The following is a 19,183-nucleotide window of genomic DNA, read 5'->3' as shown; positions in this document are numbered from 1 at the left end:
GATGATGCAACATTTGTCATTTGAGGTTATGTGATTCCCACATCCGATGTTCCTTAATGCTTTAAAACCAAAGTAACAACCATTAGCTGCATTTTAGCAGCACAAATGTGTCGACTAGCTGCATAAAACCCAGGACAAATAAGATCCAAATAGAGAAAATTAGCTTTGGCAGGATGTGCTCCATGGGAGGGAGAAGAGAGGCTAAGTTCACGGTCTTTATCCCCGCCTGCCTCCTCTCCATCCTCTCCCTGCCCCGCTAAGAGCTGCAAACAACAACAGAGGTAACAATGGATACCGAGTGACGCCGTGGGCTTTGAAAGCATCCCATCAATAATTAATTTGTTCTGCTGTGTTTCAGCACACCGGCACGCATGCTTGTCCTTAATCTTTTGTTACACTGGGTGTGAGGTGTGTCAGTCACATGGCCACTCTCGCCTCTAGAAGATAAATGGCTCTGTGATGAGATGATAAAATAACCATTTGCCTGTTACGATAGAATCATTTCAACCTATTGTTCTGCAGGTAGCTGGGTTTGCATACCAACTTGCAGGGCTGTCATTCATACTGCAGTTTACCAGTATTGATAAGCTCCAGGTTCTAAAAAGCATCAGCCCTATTTAGATTCTTGTACTCACTGTGGCACTCTGTTAATAGAGTTGCCATTCTTCAGCAGAGAAACAGACGTGTTTTTAACCTGAATCTCGAAATGTGTCTGCGACTGAAAGGAGCTTCCACTTCGCTTTAATTCATTTTCTCTCGGCCAAATTAAATTCTGGGGGTTCGGAATGAGATTTCTCCCCTCGGTATGGAAATTCAAGAGCAAAATCCTAATAGTGTTTTACGTGAAGTGAAAGCAGGATTCACCTGTGATGCTCTCTGTGTCACACCATCTTTTGTCCCTTTTGAATTAGACATGACGCTCCTAAAGTTCATGAAATCAAGAAATACTGAAAAGAAATAATGTAATGCTTCGATAAATTGCATAAAAGGGTTAAATAAAAAGAGGTGTTGAGTTCAGGAAAGTATTGCACACAGTTTGTATTCAAAGTGCAGCTTACACTAAGGCTTTAACACATGGCTGAGCTTCGACACTTTACAGCAAAGGTTTATGATGTGCCTATCTGCATTATAAGAGGATGAGAGAAGAGCGACTCTAAAGGTGAGCTGACTTATTCCAACAGCAGATATACGTAGTGATGCTGAAGACACAAAGGGATCTCTTGACTTCAATTCCCTTTTGTGTCTTTTTATTTATTAATTTGTTTGGGCTTCTTTTAGCAGTTTGCATCATGCTGAGACAGCATCCGACTGCTTTCTCGTACAATATTTCTCCCAGCATTGGATTTTGGAGAGCTCCTGATAAGAGAGGAAGTTGGCCAAACCCTCCTGCTGAAAACAGATAACCAGGAAATCTGCTCCACTCAACCCCTCTTTTTAAAAGGACATTTTTTACAACTTGTTAAACAAAAATAGAATGATTTTTGTTTCATATTGAACATTGCCTTTTCAGAAGCACTTGGAAATGACTCCAATCTTGATTTAGGAAAAAATTGCACCTTAAGTTTGACAGACTGCATACTTAAATCTACCAATTCAACAAATCACTTATTTCCTCCAAGTGAGTATATACAGTAACTTTACATAGCTATTCAACAGGCAGCTTGTTCCTCCACAGCAGCACAACAGACACCTTCACAACCTTTGTCATCATTAAGATGCACTCATTCAGATAAATTAGCATTCTTAAAACTCTATGTTAAACCTTCTTGCTGCGTAAAAATCTCAGATGCTGTTGTAGATGTTCCATAGATGGCTGTCAGTAATGTTACTCCTCTGTGGACTCAAGCTCTACTGAATTCTGACAGGTTTACGACAGCTGTGACCACGCTAACTGGTGACTTCAGTCAAACGTGTCAGTGATGGTCAGCTGACAGCCACCAGTTACCATGGTCACACTTTACAATGGAACACCAGCAACATCTGTGACTATGAGCCGTTTAATTTCTAACTTGTAACGCTAGTGAATCCTGGTTAGCTATGTCCTGCCCCTCATCTACCAAGCAGAGCTAACATAACCTCACTGTTCAATTTATTGAAAGACTCTCAAGTTTGAACAGACCACTGCAGAATAACTCCTGAGTGCGGGTTGGAATGAACAATATCACAAACAGCTTGAACTGTGTTTTAGCCTTTAGCTTAAGTCTTAGCATTCATCCCATGCTACAGCTTTAAGCTATGTTTAGCCTTTAACCCATGTCTTAGCCTTTAGCCCAGGCTCTATCACACTCCTGTTTAGCTTTCTTCTGATCTTCTGTCCTTTTTCTGCCTGTTAGTTACGCTCATGTGTCCACCATCACTACAGATTTCACCCAAGAAACCGTTGTCAGCAGAGAAAAGCAGAGATCTCTCCTCTCACTGCTAAACTCTGTAAGCTTGTGTGGTGTTGTCATCAAGACTATTTTGGTGCTGATAATCTTGTTTTAAGTTGTGGATTGTGGCTAGGCATATATCTAGAGACAAGATTTTTTCAAGATCACTTAGACAGTTCTTACAGTCTGTTTAACTGAAATTCTAAATCCAGTGTTAACATTGTGTAGTTTATGAAAAAGTATGTTTCGGTCTGAGTTTGTGAACAAACCCGATGTTATTGTTATTTAGAAGTTTTACTTTAAGTTATGCTAGCTTGTTATCAGTAGGTTGACACGTTTGACTGTGTAAGTCCTAACTTCTAATAAAGTTAACATCAGTTATTTTCACTACTTTTTAATCACATAAACAAACACTTTTATACGTGTAGATAAGAAAATAACCAGGTATAGAATTACAGTTTGTCTTTTGTAAGACAGATGTCCTTAGCATCCTATTTCTTCTTGACATCATTGTGCACTTAGTAAGCTAACATTTGACTGATTTCAAGTACAAATATTGTAATAAATAGTTTGAAGCACACTTGCCCTGCTGCTCTGATGAAGAGAAAACATACCCAATAAATATTCACTACTACAAACAAAACTGATATATGTGACTAACTTGATTTCTTATTCATTTTGTTATAGGTTCCTGTGAAATACATATTTTCAAATTTTCAATTTGTATTTATAGATCTTTGTATTTCAGTTTCAGTGTGATATTTTACTGTTTTGTTTTTTTTTTTATTTTATTTTATTTCATTTTATTTTATTTTATTTTGTATTTATCCAAATTTGATTTAAGTGTTTATTTGCAGGTTTTCCTTTAAAAAAATAAAGTCACTAAAACGTAGGGCTGTATGGTAGTTTTATTTAAGTATGTCAAAAATGTTATTGGTGCTGGAAAAGGGGCATCAAGGGCACCAGATGAAATCTTGCCCTGCCACCAAATTGGTTAGGGCCGGCTCTGGTTGGAAGTAGAACTAAGCTAAAAAATTATGCGTGTTAGGAATCCTTAAATGCAAAATCATCATTATCATGATACTTGATACAGTTTGCTGTCTAGGCTTAGTTTGTTAGCTTGTTAAACATGACCCAGGACTCATACTCAGCCATATTGTGAACTAGTCCTTGGCCTGGGAGGGTTTCTTGTTTATTGACACAACTTATTGTCCTGATATTTGTTGACCTGTACATGTCCAGAGATAATACAGTCATGCACATCAAGTGATTTCTCCACTAAAATCATCCATCCACTTGCTGATGTCTTCTATCCACTCACTAATTTCTGTCAAAGTGTTTTTTTGGGGTAATACAGTATTGTTGGTAAAGGGGTCTGTAATGGGCAGCTGGTGCCTCCACTGTGATTTCAGGACCACGGAGAGCTCCAGTCACGTTTGCTCACAGTGAAGCAGCACAAAAGCAGACCTGCTTTTACGTCTGTTCAGCACCACGGACAGCGCCAGACTGAGGCAGACATCCACCGTCATCCACAGTCATGTTCTCTTTTTAGACACAGCCTAGATTCAGAAAAGCTCAATTATTTCCCTTCTTGTTTGTGATGTTTTCAGCCTCACTTCATTCAGCAGAAGCTCTGACCAAAGGGAAAAGTAGACACTCTAATTCTCTGGGTGAGAGTGTTTTGCCAAACTCCCCCTGATAGGTCATGTCAATATTATGATGATTTTTAGAGGTCAGTGAGGTTCAAAGAGTCATGCATAGCAGATGGATGTCAAAGCTGCAATCAGGCTGCTGGCTCTGGAACAAACACTCAACCCAGGATTCTTATTTGAAGTTGACAACAGGCATTCAGTATGACCATCAGCAGCTGTTACAAACATGCAAAGCTGTGACGCACGTTTTCTAAAAAAAATGTAGCATATTTAATTAGCTGTCCTACCTTTTACTTCCCCCATCTGTTCATGGTTAACATGAATTTCTAAGTTAAAACTGTTCACCAGCAGATTGCACAAACACTGCAGTAAGACCAACCCATCACTGTGGGCTCTTCTGCTCCTAGCCTTTCTGGCAGTGTCTTCCTAAAAGCACCTGCTGATCCTTCTGACCTTTAAACTGAATATACTTCAGCACCACAAGTGTTTATTACATTTCTGAACCACTCCTAGAATTACCTTTGGGCTGCTTGGCAAATACCCAACATAGACTCCTCTGACCTTCTGCAAAGCTGACTGTGTGAGGTTTCCTGTGCGACACATTCTTTGCATTATGCGTGTCAAACCCACTTCATGTTATCAGTGTGTGTACATAGACAGGTGAGGTAATGCTAATTAATTAGAACACAACTTGTGGAGTGTCTTCATTCAGAGAGACATCACTTATACCTCCTTTTTGAATCATTACTTCATGCACAACTAGAAGTAGCCATGTCATTGTCATGTCACACAAAAAAACAGGGCGGGGGAAGGGGGCAGTGACCCTTGCTCATGGCCCAGTTGTTGAAAAACATGTGCTAAATTGTCCTCTTTGGAACCAAATCACACAACAATGCCTTCTCTGGAGCCAAAATCAGTTGCTAAAATGCCCTCTGGGAACCCAAAACACACATCCCTAAGTGCCCTGTTAGGAGCCAAATAGTGTGCTTTGGTGCCCGTCTTGGAAGCCAAATGTGCTTAATTGTCCTATTTAGGGTCCAAAACACACACTATAGTGCCCTCTTAGGAGTCGAGATGCATTTCAAAGTGGCTTCTTTGGTTGAAAAAACACACTTGGCTGAATAAAACATGATAAAGATCCCTCTTGCAAGTCAAAAATATGCATTGAAGTGCCCTTTTCTGAGATAAATCACACGCTAAAGTGCCCTCCTGGATGGAAAAACACAAAAGTGCCCTCTTGGGTGACAAATAGTGGCTTACATGCCATGGAAAACATAGAGCATATGGTGCCCTCTGCAGTGACGAGAGCACACTATACGTCTTGGCTCATCTCATTTTCCATCGCTCATCCGGGTCCAGGTCACGGAGGCAGCGGTGCCATCAGTGAAGACCAATGGCCCCTTGTCCCCGGCCACTTCCACCAGTTCCTCTGGGGGGATACCAAGGTGTTCCCAGGTCAGTCGAGAGATATAATCTGTCCACCGTGTCCTGGGGCCTACCCCGGGGTCTCCTCCCAGTTGGACATGCCTGAAGCCCCTCCCCAGGAGGCATCCTCACCAAATGCCCGAACCACCTCATCTGACTCCTCTCAATGCAGAGAAACAGCGGCTCTACTCTGAGCCTCTCCCAGATGTCCAAGCTCTGAACCCTATCTCTAAGGCTGAGCCCAGACCCAGACACCCTGCGGAGGAAACTCATTTCATTGTATCCGCGATCTTGTTCTTTTGGTCACTACCCACAGCTCGTGGTCATAAGTGAGGGTCATAAAGTAGATTGACCAGTAAATTAAGAGCCTTGCCTTCTGCCTCAACTCTCTCCACCACAACAGACCGGTGTAGCAACCGGACCACTGCTAACAATGCTCCAATCCGTCTGTGAATTTCCCCCTCATTCGTGAACAGGACCCCGAGATACTTGAACTCCTCCACTTGGGGCAAAGACTCTCTCCCGACCTGGGGTGGGCAGTCCACCCTTTTCCAACTGAGAACCATTACCTGAGATCTAGAGGTGCTGATCTTCATCGTCATCTTGCCCAGCTCGAAGTGAGATCACACAAAAACTGCTCCTCCTGGTGGCTGGCTGCAGTATAGGTAAAAAAAAAAATCCATCTCCCCAGCCATTCCAGATAGGCTGTGGTCAAACTTAAAATACACATTGTAGAAATGTTTATTATGTACGATTGTTGTGGTGATTTGAAGATATTATTTGGCTGCCCTGTATTTAAGTTAGCTTTTTTTCAGAAAAGTTTTGTTTTCATTAGTTATAAGAGGTTAAAAACCAGGTTTTGCGTCACGTTTAACAATGATTGACAGCTGCTGTTCTTGTGTATTTTTTCTGGGGATTGTAAAGTATGTCAGGAGGTAGAGTCAAGAAGTGATTAGACTGGAAAGAAAAAAAAAATATATAATTTTTCTCCCAGCTCCACCGTACAATGGTAAATGGTGGAGCCAAGCTGTCCACTCCATATACAGTCTATGCTTCACACTCAGCTGCAAACTGCCCCAGTGCGAGCTGGAGGTCAGTGTTGGATGACGCCAACAGGACCACATCATCTGCAGTATGTGTCTTTTTTTTTTTTTTTTCCTTTTTACTCCACCCTCCAAAAGTCTTAGCACGCCACTTGTCTCAAAAGTTGAAATTTTTAAGACTCATTTTCTATGAAAATACATTTGACTGCAATGATGTGTTTACTGTAGCACTCACGGAAAATAAAATTGGTTCAAATATACAGAATATATCAAAGAATATCTGCATTATTCCTCGCAAATAGACCCATGCTTTCTTTCTGTCACTCACTCTCACACATCTATAATAAACACAAACACACACATTGACTCACGACTCACTCCTCATTCTCTCTTACCCTCACGGCCCCTCATTTGCCCTGACTTGCATTATTGTGCTGCTGTATGAAACGCCTGATGTTGCTGTGAGAATGGATAGTAGAGTATTTGGCGAGGTTGGAAGGGGAAAACTGGCCTCAATGGGCTTTGAATTGCCAAGATTCTGAATAAGCATTGTAATACGAGCTCCGGCACTGGAACTAAATGTGAAAGGAATTTGATTTTGGCGCCTGGTTTTATCTTCTGCAAATCGTAACCTATGCTTTAGGAGATCTACAACCTTGTTGTCATACACACTGATAGCATCCTGTCATACTACAAGACTGTCATGCAGATGGTCTTTTTTTTTTCTCTGGAGTGAAAGTTTTTTTAACTGGCAGCCTCTTTAGAGCTGTAATGTTGCAAGGTGCAGAACTGACTTCATCGTGCCAGACATCAAGATCATGACAACCTGTTTGTGACAGTGGCTCATCACCAGGGAAGAACCTTTAAGTATGAGGAAGAAGCTCCAAAGCAGCAATTATCATCCTCAAAGTTGTTTTCCAAGGTTATGATATTGTTTTTCAATCATGCTTTTTTGTGGATGGGAATGAACAACCCTGCAGAAAGAAGGCAAACTAATTGAAACTCAATAGGCAGTCGTGTGGTAGAATTGTCAGCATTGATTAGGTTATGCATGAAAAAAAGAGTCACAAGCAATTTTCCTCAAGTGTGTTTTAGAAAAATCTATTTTCTGAAGGATAAGAAGAGGATTTTTTTACACCAAGTGCAGCAAATTTTACCCGTCTCTTTTAGGCCGGTGGTCATATGAGCAACACTTTGTCTTCAGTGGTTTAGATTTCCCACAAAACACTTGGCAGGCTGCTGCTCTCTTCCTTTAGCTCAGCCTCAGTTCTGTGCAAGACAGACTGTGAAGAAAAATGATGCTCCCATGCCACTTTCACACACTGCTTTGGGCAGACTATCATTCCCATTAAACTAATAACGGTTAGCTTCTTATCTCACAATGTCTTGGCAAAGTCACTTCCACCCTTGAACAAAACACAATATCTTTGAATGCTGGGGCATAATCTATCACTGAGGCCCAAATGAGATGGCATAATCCTCTGCAATTTGCCTCCTTGTATTCTGTGTTATCGCCAATTTCCGCTGCAATGTTGAGTACACAAATTTCTCTTTTTGGTGGGACAGGGATGATGCTGCCCTTCAACTTCAAAAGCAGGCAGAAGTTAATTATTTTCCTCATTTCACTGGCAAACATGAATCATCTCAGCGAGAGCCGAGCCCAAAAACACTTCCATTCAGTCTGAATCACTAGTGTTCATTTGTTTCTTGCATTATTCTTGAGCTAAATCCAGGGAATTTAGTTTCATTCAGATGCCAAACATGGTGGAAAGCTTTCTGTAGACTTTTGAATGTATAAGAAATAAAGTCAGTACAAGGAGATCAGTTTCCAAAGCATGATATAGGAGATTAAGTTCCCCAATAGAAGCCAGTCTCTGAACTTCTCCCTCTGGTATAATGACAGATTATCTGTTTCTGTGATGCCATGTCATCGTACCGTGGAGTGACAGATGGAAAAAGATTAAAAGTGCCTCTAGTCCCTGAAAACTAATAGTCTATGAATCAGATTTAAGAGGGTACACTCCTCTCAGATAACCACTCTCCTGCACTCCAGACGGTCCAGATAAGGTGCTGAATCATTTTGGTTTTACAAACACATGTCCTGCTGGCCCCATCTTTGTGCCTAGAGAGGTCTCACTTTGTTGTTTTTCTTTTTCAGGAACCTCTGTCAACTGAGAGTGGAAGGTGACATTCATGCAGGTTTTATATTTGATCTATTTAACCATGATGTGCAACATACTGATGTATACTGTCAAAGCATTATTTTAAACTAAGAAATGCTGCATTCCTTGATTTTGCAGAAATAGTACAGAGATTTTCTAATTTTTTTTGAAATATAAAGCACTATGTCATCTGCATACAAAGACAGTTTATGTAAGAGAGATGACTTTGGTAATTCTGCTGTTTGAGAAATATTAATTTCGACCTCACAGAATCAAACTTGCTCCATAATTAGTAAAAGACAGGCAATAAATTGTTCTTAAAATCTTTTTAAAAAGTCTTTTTTTCAGTATACAGTGGATTAAAGCTCTGGTTAGAACTTTTAAGCTAGTTTCAAAACTGAAATTGAAATCATGGGTGGCAGATCTGACTGACAGTTTCCCACTTAAATACAATGCAAAACCTGCCCACTTTAATAAAAAAAAAAAAAAAAAAAAAAAAAAAAAAAAAAAAAAAAAAACGGGTGCAAAACTCAACCTCTTTAGAAACTCATGTTAAAACCATAAAACTTAATATAATAAAAAACATCTTAAGTGCACAACTGCACTGGACAAAGAAAGAGGGTAACACAAACAGCCTCCCTGATCAGCTAATTAACACATTTAAATTTTGAATATAATAAAATTTTAACATATACCATAGTGACTTGAATACAATTCAACCTCCATATTTCCAAGACTAATCCTTAGAAAGAGACTGATTACCAAAATGTATTAGCCATTAGCCATTCAGCAGATTTTGGGTCACATGTCTCAGTTAAAAAAAGAAAAAAAAAATGTTTTGCTAGTTGGCTCAACTTTGTCTGTTTTTGAGCTTCTCTGTCCTTGTTAGGCAGAGTCTCACCATCTTTCATACTTAAGGTTCAAAGTTATGAGTGACAGCTGGCCTCAGTGACTTGGAATATATTTATTATACTGGCATTCAAAAGGGTAGACCCCTATGTCAGACACCCCACTTTTATCCTTCAAAGTAAAGCACCTGCTTTATACTGGGGTCAATGCAGTAACTTGACGTACTTCCAGCCAGCTGTAGTCAGTGTTTTTACCATGCCCAAAGTGAAATTTGATGTGAATGAGGTTAATGAGAGCAAGTGTTACCTGAGCGAACCCTAGAGATCGGTTTTAACCCACTAAAACTCTACGCCAGCCAGGATAAAAGGGCTTGTGCAAATAACCTAACATCAGAGTTTAACACTGAAATAAGATGAAAGGTATATATTTCTAGAGGAGTCTGCCACCTCTCAGGAAACGGAGTTCAAAGCGACTTTTCAAGTCCTGTAAGAGGTGTCAGCCTTGACAGAGTGATTTAGAAACTCTGGCACAATAGATCCAATTATATCAATGATGAGTTAAGGTAAAAAAGAGCATCTAAACTGTTAGCCTGAGTGGTAGACATTGATGGAAGGGTGTGGGAATTGAGGAAAGGCATTATTCTTTGTGCTATCACCTTGAGAGTCAGAGGGGTATGATTTTGAAAAGAAAGACTTGTGGAGCCATTACTTACCTGACTGCTGTGGTGAATAGCTCAGCGGGTTTTCTCAGAAAGTCTGATTGAAATGTTTTGGCTTTCATAGACATGTGAATGCTGTCATGTGAACATGACATGTGAATTCATTGTCTTGTTAATAGTGATTCTTGTCATATGTTGGCCATTTTCCTTGTGTTTTCCTTTAGTTTGCCTGTCTTTTTCTCTTTGTTTTTTTTTTTTGTTTTTTTTAGCTATCTGAGTCTCTCAGTGATCTTTGTCATGTATGTTGTGTTTCATGTATTACTTTGTAGTGACAGTATTCCCTTTGCGTCTGTTTTAGTTTAAATCATGCCCTTGGGTTCCCTTTCCTGTCTTGATTGCCCTGTACTGATGTAGACATTCTTGATAATTTTATTCATGCTGAGTTGATATTGTAGTATACGGTGCAATTTAACCCAAAGGTGGCATTTTTCTTGGTTAAGATGTGGCTTAGGAAAGGGTAAAAATTTTACATCCCGTCGCCCAGCCTCTCAGGATACCTTATGTTGGAGTTGCATGCACCCCATGTCCACCGTTTGACAATTTTTAAAAGTAAAATCTTAAAAAATTGTCACAAAACTGAACAAAAAACTGACTTTCTGCAATGGACGACACAAGAATGTCCAAAAGGGAATAGGAAAGGCCATATGCACTGTGACTGGGTCATCGCGGGCAGGAAGTAGCTATAGGTGAATTTGGTAAACTGCATCAAAATAGCCATCCATGCCAGCTTTTAACATCACACTAAAACTGAATATAGTCTTCCTTGGAAGGAGAAATGAACCATGTTAAAAGAAGGTTTTGGAACTTGCTCATTGGCCCAAGAAGAAGTGATTAAAAAAAAAAAAAGATTAAAAGTGGACACCCTTTAACTAGTCAAGTCAAGTTTATTTATAGAGCACCCTCAAGAAGACAGCAGTCGATCAAAGTGCTGTACACAAATACAAAGAAATAAATGAATATTACAATAAAAACAATAACAATAGAAAAGATTGTAATAAAACCGTAAAAGTATAAAAGCTAAAGACTAAGGTGCCTGTGATTTGTTTGAGCTCATTGATGAAACACCAGGGAGCCTTAAAGGAAGATTTAAAAATCTTTAAGGTCTGGGAGGCTCTTATATGGATGGGGAGACTGTTCCACAGTCTAGGGGCATCCGCTGCAAAGGCCTTGCCACCTCTTGACTTAAATCTGGTTTTGGGGACCCCCAATGGCAGTTGGTCAGAAGACCTTGGGGCTGTGGTTGAGGAGTAGCAATGTAGGACTTCAGACAGGTATAATGGGGCAAGACCATTGAGGGCTTTAAAAGCGATTAAAATAATTTTAAAATCGATGAAGAAGCAGATTACGAGCCAGTGGAGGGACTCTAAAACTGGTGTGATGTGGTCGTGCTATTTCTTGCCAGAGAGGAGTCGAGCAGCAGCGTTCTGAATGGATGACCTATCCATGCCCATGTATAAAGATTTACAATAGTACAATCTACATGTAATAAAGGCATGGATAGTCTTTTCAAGATCAGCCTGTGAGAGGTAGGCCTTTGTCTTAGCTGACAACTGATAACTACACAGTACCATCATTTTTTCTACATTTAAATAGGTAGTTTCAAAATTTAACATTTATAAAGTAAAACCATGAATGTAGATCTAGTAGTAAACAATAGCAGAATCTGTTTTCTCTTCAGCAAAGAGCCATTTGGGTTTTTCATTTTGCCAAGAGACAAATGTGACAAATGTGTTTCCCTATAGACAAGCTATTACGAGCAGTGCTTTGGCCTCAGACCCCTGCAGATATTCTGCTCATGGCCTCTGAAACAATGGCTCCACTTTTATTTATTTTTTTCATCTGCGGGGCACCATCCATCGCCCGGACCACTCGCCTGTCATCTCACCCCACAGACAATGGCTCCCTGACACGAAAGCTCCTTGTAAAAGATGTTGCCACTCCTCCATCTCTGTGCCGTGCGGGCATACAGATAAAAGTATGTGCACAGACAAACACACGACTGCATGAATAGTCACACACAAGCACGCACACAAATCTAATCTATTCCTGAATCAAATCCCATCCTTTTGTTTGGCAAACGTAAAGCAGGCTGAGGGAGTGCTGGCGGGAGTAGTGTGTGCTGGTAAAGAAATCACTATTTCACACCATTTTAGGGTCGTGCCCCAATCATCCTCACCAACACCAAACCATTCAGAGGCATAGTGAGATTTCAATCACTTTATAGCCACTACCATGGCTTTAGTAAATTGTTGACAGCCAAATCCAGGTCGATCCCTTGAGTGATTGCAGGCTGCAAAGGGTCTAATCTCATTTTCTCTTCTGGCCCAGACTGCCTGTAAATGACCAGACACTGCTTTTAGGTGTCCGGTGAATCTCCCTGTGTACTACACAGGGTTGCATCATCCAGGAAGTGCGTTTCATGAATTGAAAATAAGTTAACAGCCTCTAGAGGATCGAGGACTTTAATAACAGTTCTCTCCCAGAGAGCATTTTCCATTGAGTGGACGTTGGAAAAAAAAAAAAAAAAAAAAGGTCACGATTAAATTGAACACTTATCAGAAGTGGGTTTTTTAGCATTAGACCATTTAGATAAGCCAAATGTGTATGTTTGGAACATGTTTTAAAGTTTCATCATAGGTTTGCACAAATTATGTAAATATCTCCATCACCTTTGTCCTTCACACCAAAAAAAACAAAAAAAAACAAAATGGTCTGCCTGCCTTAGCACTACAAAGAGATCATCATTTTTATTTATTAACATAAAAAACACCACTGAAACAAGTTCTTACAGGTTCCTAAAATCCATACAGAATGAGAAAGACATGAATAGCAATGTTTCAATGGTGGAACTGTCTGTGTCAAGATTTTTCCCAATTTTTTATTATTTTAATTTTTTTTTACTTCAAGGCATAATTGTTCTTCTCTATGTACATAAAGGCCTATTTGATTTTTTTTTCTCCCTAAAATTAAAGACATGCATCAGGGGGTTGAAGAACTGATCAGCTATAAAATATAAAAAAGTTAAAGGCTGAAAAATAAATTGAAATATTTTCATAATCAAAAAAAGATAATATTTATTATTCACTAATAAATTATTTATGCAAATACCAAAAATCACAATTTAATTCATTTAGACATTACATTTATACTGTTTTATGTTGAATGCTCAGGCACACAAAGTCCAGAGTGGACATGTATTTAACTTTCTGGAAAAATGAATAAATAAATAAAATAAAATATATATATAGATATTAAAAACAACAACAACAACACATAGATAAATGAATAAATAATAATAAATAAATAGTATAGAAAAAAGAGAGAGAGAAGTCAACACATAAACAGAAAAAATATTGACACAGGCTTCCATATCTCATGCATCAGTGGGTTTAGATGACTACAACATTACCACTTATACATCTCAAGCTTTGATTGTCTGATTTAATTAATTTTGAATATTTTGCTTTAAAACTAGAACATTTGCACGTGTTTTTAGTGTTTCATTGATTTTTTTAAATGCTTTTCATCGCCAATTTTTAGCAAAACTACTTGATTTTTGAATTTCCTGTTTCGTTCTGTTAGTGTTGCCCCCCTATCCTTGTCCAATTTATCTGTAACTGAGTGAATTTATTTGCCTGTGCTCTTTTTTGTTTGGCAAAGTTGGAAATTAGTTCTCCTTTAATGTGTTTTTCTGAGGATAAAATAAATTCTGATTGTGTTGAATTAAATGCTGACTAAAAATATAAAGTGAATAAAGCAGTTTTGTACATTAAAGTGAGCCAATGATCACCATCAATCACCATAGTGATTCCCTTTCATAATTAAAGCAGCGCTGCATAAGTTTGATTTACTTAATCAACAGTTTCTTCTTAAAATGCTTGATTTTGACATCACGAGGGACAATATTTGTTAAAAAATGTGATTGCTAGGTATCAATCAAAGGGTGCTTTGTGAAGTGATGTAAATCACTGCAACAGACCAGGAGCTGGAGTGAGTTCTCTGCTGTGGCGCAGCCTGTAATATGTCCCTGCCCTGAAACAGCAACCTCAGCATCTATAGGTATTGTTCTGCTGTTGTAGTCAGAGCTGCTCTGTCCAGGTGTTGGAGCACTGCTTGAAAAATATTCTGAACTTTTGCTCCACAAGATCTCTGAGCCATCTTGTTTACATCTCTCAGCTCAGAGTAGGCTATATTTACCTTCGTTTTAATGAAAAATGTAATAAAATGACACCAAGTGTTTCCTAAATACTCTGATAAAATACCATAATAATCGCTTCCATTCTACTTTCAAACCCCAAAATAAACTATTTATCAACAGTATGTCCTCTGACAAGTTTGTGCTGTAGAAATATGTTCAGTCTTCACTAGGATGTTCCCAACCTGTCCTTTTCAAACTGCCTGTTGTGAAAAGTGTCACGTCCTGGTGCTGATACATGTAAGACTGCCCTGAAGGATGAATGCCTCATGATGAAATCACTTTACACATCACAAAGGCTGCACATTAAGATGTAGATAGTCCGTGCTCATGCATTTTGCTGATGTCACACACATAAAAAGTGCTTATAGAAACCCTGAGCCTCAGGGTTTTTTCCTTTTTTTATTGGCTGTAAATGCTATTCATGCATTTAATATTGTCACCAAAAGGCATGAGTCATGGAAAATAAAACAGGCGATGTATATGAGCTGCATCATTGAATAACAGGAATTAAAAAGTGGCTATTTTCAATAAAATAAATTAGTAAGAACGAACAAAAGTTCACATTTTTTCAGTAAAATTATAAATACCTGCAGATACTTAGGGACCATGAGGAAATGCCTTATCTTCAGCAACACTCTCTTCTCTCCAAGGGCTTCATAGTTGTTTATTCATGCAGTATTTATAACTTAATCTGCACTTATGTACTTTGTGGTTTAGACAAAAGACATATGGATTTACTGGTGCATAAATACAGCTTTTTCCATGATACAATTGGAATACACATTGTTATCAGCATTCAAAATCAATGTGTCACCCCCTGCTCTTGAGCGTTGCCGTGCACCATGACAAACTGTCCTCAACACCCTGTGATTGTTTTTCATCTGCTCGACATCAGAGCTCCACTGAGGCATCAGAATTCCATTACTCCTAAAACATCATTTGTTTTCTCGGCAGAACAGTTTCATGCTAAGCACATGACAGACGGCTCGCTGTTTTTTTTTTTTGTTTTTTTTTTTTAACCTCCCTCATGTAGCAGTTAAAATGTCATGAGCTTGCACAAAGCTAATGGCTTGCATCTGATGCCTCATTGAAAAAAGGTGGAGACTCGGACTGCATTGGTCCCACTCTGTCATTTAATCTCAGTAGGCTGGCTCCATTAACCAAAAAGCACTGATGCATGTGATATTCATGATGCAGACCTTTGATTTAGCAACCGTATTTTTTTTTACTGCACCAACACAAAGCTTGGTTTTAACCTGGTGTGGAGTGGAATGGATTATTTGAGTATATAACCAATAAAAACTGGCTCCTAATGGTCCATAGTGACAAGACAGTCGATACTTTATTGACATATTTGTGGAATGTGTAGTTTATATGAGGGAAACGCCAATCCAATGCACAGTATCAGTATCGGTCTCAATAGCCAAAATTATGGAATCGGATATATTCAACAGAAAAACAACTTGTCCAATCTGATCTTAAAGCCACTAACATTATTTTGCATGACATGACATAAAGAGTTAGCTAAGCAGGCATCATGGGAGATGCAGCAAGTGTCACAAGAGCAGAATCTATATCCAGAGTGAGACCGGCCATTAGTGCAATCTTAATGTCAACTACGTGGACTTACTTGTACTGAAAGGCAGGGTCTGCAGGATTTTTTGTTACTGGTTTGTAAACACAACATTTAAATTGGGATCCTCCTTCTTGGATCAGTGCTAGCAGCAGTGCACACACACACTGCCTCTGACCATGACTACATGAGCATCACTAGCCCAGCAACCACATGTAGCATTGTTTTTCTGCGCGTGAGAGACTCAAAAGCAGTGCACCTGACATGGCATGTTAGCCCAAGCTAATCACTGGTATCTGACACATGCCATCTCGCATTGTTCTTCATCCAGTGCTGGTCTCCAAGAGCCTTAAATCAAGCTACACTCTCATTTATTAAAAAGCCTTATCTGTTTGGTGTTCCATTTCACTTTGGTTGTGTTGTTTATTCTCCATGCTATGTCCATTATCGTAGCTGCTCTGATTAGCTTCTCCCACTTCCTAATCAACACGCAAAGTCACTTGCGTACTGGGTGCCCAGTGACTGGCCAGTGTAACCACGCTTACTTTCCACCCAGAAACATCCCAATACAACTAAAATATCAACATTTAGGCTGAGGAGAGAGTTCGAGGCAGACACAGACACACATGTGTAGAGGCCCAGAAGGGTCAATTTAGCAGGAGTATTCCTGTAAAAGTTGACATATTATTATTTTTTTAAGGAAATTCTGCAGACCCTGCCTTTGAAGAGGAAAAAAGGGTTACCACCCTTCACTTCCTGCCTCACTGATTCTGTTTGTTGTTAAAGCTCAGTTAATTACAATCTGGTTTTGACATGGTTTGTTTTGCTTTGGAAATTCCATGGGTGTTTTTTGGTGGTTTCCAGCATCTGGTCAAAACAGGATTGTTGGTATTATGCTGTGACCAGCCTCAGTTGGACTGCAATTGAGAGTCTTTCTTTCTTGTAAAGACAAAGCCATCGAGGGATGAACTATTTTTTTTTTTTTTTTTTTTTTTTTTTAACTGTTAAGGGCTTTTATCTGTTATTTTTCAAATATTCAAAAAACCATTGCCCATTCTTTCTATTTATCCTGCAGAAGTACTGTGTTGTGTTACTCATTACAGCGAAACAGTTCCCAATGTATGGTGACGAATGACTCTGTAATGGGTTTTCACTGCTTTTAACCAAGTAACATTCTGTAGCTAATGGTGACCCCTCAGCTGCCTGTGAACTGGAAAAACTGATGAGAAAAATGCTCTGTGTAGAGGAATAAAGTACCATCTTTATGAATTATTTGCAGAAGAAGCAGTTGAAGCACCAAGATTGTGGTTTAAACACTTGTTTCACATCTGTTAACCCGGATCGTAACACAATCCCTCAGGGAAAGAAAAACTTTTGTTCTCTGTTGAGTCAGTTCAGCCAGTTTGTGTGTTCTCAGCGTCGCCTGCAAATGTTGACAGATGCAGCTCTGTTTGACTGCGCTCCTCACAGACTGAGGATCACAGCGGGTTGTCCGGGCAGGGTTGGGAATTGCTGTAAATCAAACAAGACAGAACTGTGGATTTAGTTTTAATTTGATTCATTGTGATTAATTTAAGCCATACTTCATGTGGCTCTGTGCTAAACTCAGATAGCAGCTGGTGAGACTTCGAGCAAGGTCAGAGACAAACACTCAGGGAGTTTGAATAATTTCCCTGAATAAAGATAAAGATGCAACCCAGATGAGTAAACATTAAACTAAGCACAATTATATGAAAACATCCATAAAAGCACCTAAGGGATCCAGTAAACAATGCTGAATTCTTTGGGGGCTGTGGAGCTGCTGAGTATGACAAACAGTGACTGTGACTGGACAAATTTACGTCCAAGAGAGAGGTGGAATGAGTGAATCACAAAGAAGATCATTCTGGAAACAAATTTAGACAATGGAGTGCGTTGTCGTTTACGGAGGATCGCTTTCTGCTCAGTGGAGGATGATCAGAAAGAAAAAATGTGTCACCATCCACGCTGCTTTAAAGTCAAACTACGTCAAATTTACATGCCAATTTTACATGTCCTGGTGAGTAAGACTGCACATTTTAATCAAGTTTTATGACGCATTTTAAGGCCTCCAAAGGAAGCCGGGAGAAATCAAAAAGAAATGTCTTACTGATGTCTGTTTAAAAGCAGGCTGCAAAGGTTAAAGTGTAATTTTCTTGTTTTGGGATGATTGGCAAAAGTGTTACACCCCTGTAAAGGGGAGTAAAGACGGATGAAAAAAAACACATACTTGTTGCTGGCTTTCATTCAGTAGTGTGAGAGACAGCGTACAAAAAGCTCCCCCTACTGGTCAAAACAGGAAGTGCCCTACAACGAAACAGACAAAACCAATCGATAACAGAGATAACTTCTTCTATTTACAAAGCAGTTAGACATTTTCACTCAAAATATAGTAGTAACAATTTTAACTGTTTTTTTTTTCCTATAAAAGAAGAACTCTTTCCTGTTAATCTTAACTCAAAATCATTACTTTTTATCTTTTAAAATGAAATTATTAATTTCACATCTATGACAAAAGCAGGAAGAAACCTGCAAACATGACAGTGTCATTCCATCCTCGATTTTTCACTCCAGAGGACAGATACAGCTACAATACAACAGCAATTTCACAGAAGCACGGAGCAAATAAAACCATTTAACCTTTTAAACCGCTCCACCCTGTAGAGGCAAATGGCAAATATATAACTGTTTGGGCATAAACACAAGGCCGCCTCACTCTCTCATACAGCCGAGCAAGCAAACTGCAGAGATGTTGGTTGCAACATATATTGCATTCAGTCCGGCCACAGCATTGTGTCAGCAGAATCTCATTATTCCCATGCACTTTCCGAGGCAATTATTGGCTGGGGGAATGCTAGCTCTCTATTGGGTGGCTTTATTTGTTCCAGGGTTACGGCCATTCCTCAATGTGTGGCTCTGAGCAACAGACCTGTATATGCGTGTGTGTCTGTGTGTGTGTTAGTACGGAGGGAATGATCATTATTAACCGTTTCAGTGAAGAAAAGGCAACACTTCAATGGTGGTGGTGAGTTTAAGTAAGAGGTCAAATGTCAAAAGAGGACATGCAGGGAGGCTTTTCTTTCATCTGGTAATTAGGACGAGTCGAATTAAACGGCACTGAGCGGGGCTGAGCTGGCAACAATACAGAGAGCTTCATGCTGAGCCCGACAGCGTCT

General features: G+C 39.4%; 1 protein-coding gene across 2 annotated transcripts in view; it reads right to left on the bottom strand.

Annotated features, from left to right (window-relative positions):
* Window positions 1-19,183, bottom strand: part of lingo1a (leucine rich repeat and Ig domain containing 1a) — a 193,257-nt gene that overhangs the window by 41,593 nt on the left and 132,481 nt on the right. The window contains exon 1 of one of the 2 annotated variants that reach the window (XM_074678254.1): window positions 18,238-18,256. The exons of the other annotated variant lie outside the window; for it this stretch is intronic. The gene's annotated coding sequence lies outside the window, so the exon portion shown is untranslated. Of the gene's footprint in view, window positions 1-18,237; window positions 18,257-19,183 lie in introns of those variants that run through there. 2 annotated transcript variants of the gene reach the window in all.

This window comes from Halichoeres trimaculatus, unplaced genomic scaffold, assembly GCF_033239565.1.
Source record: "Halichoeres trimaculatus isolate MK-OKI-2021-1 unplaced genomic scaffold, fHalTri1.1 fHalTri1_scaffold_10, whole genome shotgun sequence".
Classification (NCBI taxonomy): Eukaryota; Metazoa; Chordata; class Actinopteri; order Labriformes; family Labridae; genus Halichoeres; species Halichoeres trimaculatus.
Note: the sequence above shows the minus strand (reverse complement) of the source record. Positions and strands in the feature narration are given on the sequence as shown.